This window comes from Arachis stenosperma, chromosome 9 (genome assembly GCF_014773155.1).
Source record: "Arachis stenosperma cultivar V10309 chromosome 9, arast.V10309.gnm1.PFL2, whole genome shotgun sequence".
Taxonomy (NCBI): Eukaryota; Viridiplantae; Streptophyta; class Magnoliopsida; order Fabales; family Fabaceae; genus Arachis; species Arachis stenosperma.
Window position 1 is genome coordinate 14045632 of NC_080385.1, and position 3755 is coordinate 14049386.

Sequence of the window (3755 nt, forward strand, 5' to 3'; positions counted from 1 at the left end):
AGATACTCATAATAAAAGCGAAACTGATTCAAGTAATAAATCGAATGTTAATAAATATGGATAGGACTCCTGTATATTTATTTAATTAATAGTAATTTATTTTTTCATAAATTTTGATTCAATAGATCTTCCATTATTGTCCTAAAATTTTCTCGCGCCGTATCATTATAAAAAAATTAAATTATATATATGTTTAATATTATAATTGTAGCTTAAATTTTTTCACGGTATAACAAAAAAAATTAGTTGATAATTTCAATATTTTTTTAATACTTTTCCTTCTAAAAAATAAATATATCAGAAGTGATTATTTTTTCACTACATAAATTTAAATTGATAAATTTACTATTTCAATATTATAAGTTATAGATGCTACCAGTTTAATATAATTTTTATATTCACGAATTATTTATCTCTAAAGAAAAATTATACACTGTAAAATATAATCATTTAAAATATATTATTGTCGTTCCCAAACAGTCCAATTATGGAAAGGAATCCTATATATTTATACATATATCTATTTAATTAATAATTATTTATTTTTTCTTAAATTTTGATTCCATAAATCTTTTATTATTGGCCTAAATAATATTATTATAGATATTATTATATTGTCTTAATGTACTTTATATAATTATAATCTCAATTATTAAATAGTTTAATAATTTTTTAATATAATATTATACTGCCAAACAATTTTTATAATTGTATTATTATAAAAATATATATATGTTCAATGTTTAATAATATATTTATTATTAAAATTTAGTAGATAATTCTGGTATTTTTTAAATTTTAATTCTACAATTTAATTTGCCATTTAATTTGAATTATTTCTACAATATCTCTATGTTAATGTACTCTTAGTACTATTTATTTATAATTTATCTATCGAATGTACTCTTAAATTGTCAACATACATTATTTTCATGTTAATAATAAATTTTTTAAATATTTAGATACTCATAATAAAAACAAAACTGATTCAAGTAATAGACTAAATGGTAATAAATATGGATAGAACTCCTGTATATTTATTTAATTAATAGTAATTTCTTTTTTCATAAATTTTGATTCAATAAACCTTCCATTATTGACCTATATAATATTATTATAAGAATAAATAAAATGTTCTCGCATCGCATCATTATAAAAAAATTATATTAGAAGATATATGTGTTTAATAATATAATTGTAACCTAAATTTTTTCACTATATAACAAAAATAATTAAATTTTCGATATTTTTTATACTTTTCTTATCAAAATAGATATATCAGAAGTATTAATTTCTTCACTACATAAATTTAAATTGATAAATTTACTATTTTTAATATAATTATTATGCTACCAGTTTAATATATAATTTTTATATTCACGAATTATTTATCTCTAAAGAAAAATTAAACACCGTAAAATAATCATTTAAAATACATTATTGTCGTTCCAATAATATGATTGCTATTATTCAGATGCTCATAATAATAGTGGTCCAATTAATATCTAATAGAATTTTACGTTTCATATCTTTTTTAATATTCTACAATTCTTTTAAACGTTTTATTTAATACACAAAAAAAGGTTAAAATATTTTTAATAAATATATAACATTGTAAAAAATAAATGATAATTTCTTCACTTAATAAATCTATTATACGGTTACACTTGAATTTTTTTTCAAATGGTGACTTTTTACAGGAACTCTAACTGCCTATCATGTATTTGTATTTTACGGTCACTATCTATTTTTTTAGTTATTCAGCGTTTGAATAATTATGATATTAATGGGTATTCTACGTTTTCTATTACTTCCAATCAATTTAATTTGGTATGATTTGTTTCTTTAAAAGTAACCTCTCAATTACCACTGATAGTGTACAGACTTAATTTAATGAAAAATTTTATAACTTTGTTGATGTGTTCTTTTTGCATACTATCAGAAATTCATGGAAATAGATCTGATCAAAACAGTAGACGTGAAGAAAATGTAACTGGTTAGTATTGTACTTTTTTTTTCTTTATATATTTACTATTGTGACATAATTTTAATAGGTAAATAAATTTATAAAAAAAAATTTATTTTATCCTTATCTGTTAGCATATTAATGTATTCATAGTAAACATTAAGTGTGAGCATAATTAGTGTTAAAAAAATTATTTATTTAAGATCATTACAAGAACCAATTATAAAAAAAGAGTGTCAGTGCCTAACAAAAAAAAATTTAAAATCTATACACAAAAATTTTTTATAAAAACCAATAAAATACTTAAAATATTTATTTGCCAATTAAAATAAAAAATATGTAAACTTTAGCAAAAATAATAAAATAGGTAATTTAAAAAATTTTATATTTTGTTGAATCATTCTGTTATAATTCACACAAACATGACTTTATACAATAATTAAATAAAATGTAAAAAAAATTATTTATTTAAGATCATTACAAGAACTAATTATAAAAAAAGAGTGTTCGTGCCTAACAAAAAAAAATTAAAATCTATACACAAAAAATCTATAAAAACCAATATAATACTTAAAATATTTATTTGCCAATCAAAATGAAAAATATGGAAACTTAAGCGAAAACGAAAAAAAATTAATTTAAAAAATTTTATATTTTGTTGAATTATTTTATTATTATAATTCACACAAATATGACAACATAAAATGATTAAATAAAATATATTTTAAGAAATAAAATAAATAGTAAAAATTAAAATGATAACTCTAGGCGAAAGCATATAAAATAAAAATTATTAGAAGTAATAGAATAAATAAAATATGAACCAATATTATCGTCATGTATTGTATTATTTCGACCAGTAATATTTAAACATTTAAAAAACATGAAACAAAACATACAAGCTAAAAAATTTGGCCAAAGGCAAAATTGTCATATCCTATATAAGATAATTAACTAAAAATGCTATAAGACAATTGATGAACAGAGAACTTTATACAAAAAAAATTATGATATATAAAGAAGTATTTTTTTAAAAAATTATTTATTTCAGACTCAATCTATATTGTATGGACTATTTAATCTAAAAAAATAATCCATGATAAACATAGTGTTACCATATAAACAAAAATATAATGGAACAAGAAATAATAAACATTTAGAATAATATAATGTTGTTATAGATCGTAAGTGATTTTAACTTTGTTATAACAGTTTCGAATAAAAGGTTTTAAACAAATGATTTTATTAAAAAAAGAATAAACTATATTGCTACAGAATAAATAATATTTCTTTATAATTAAAAGAATAAAAATATTTATTTAACGAATAAAAAACATCTTTAGAAAGAATAAAATAAAATATTTTATAATTAAAGTTGTTAAATACATCTGAATGACAAAATTTAAAAAAAATAAAGTCAAACAACATCACAATATTATACAATGTAACAAAGTCAAGAAAAATGATTGAAACATCACTTAAATATTTGATAGCTACTTATCTCTTTTTTATGATGACTACTATAATGGAAGTAATTTTTTGTATGTATAATCAACAAAGAACTATTTTTTTAGTTGTTACAAAATTCATCATTTTATGATTTTCATTATGAATGTAACCAAATATATGTTAATTTAATACGAGTACAGAAATTAGACAAATTGTTCGAGCATCCCATAATTGTGCTCGAAATTTTCAAGAGGATAGAACAATACTTCGAACTCCACTACCAGTCCCAAGGACATGTCATTACTGTAGCGCATGTCTATTTCACCATGAGACGTTCGAG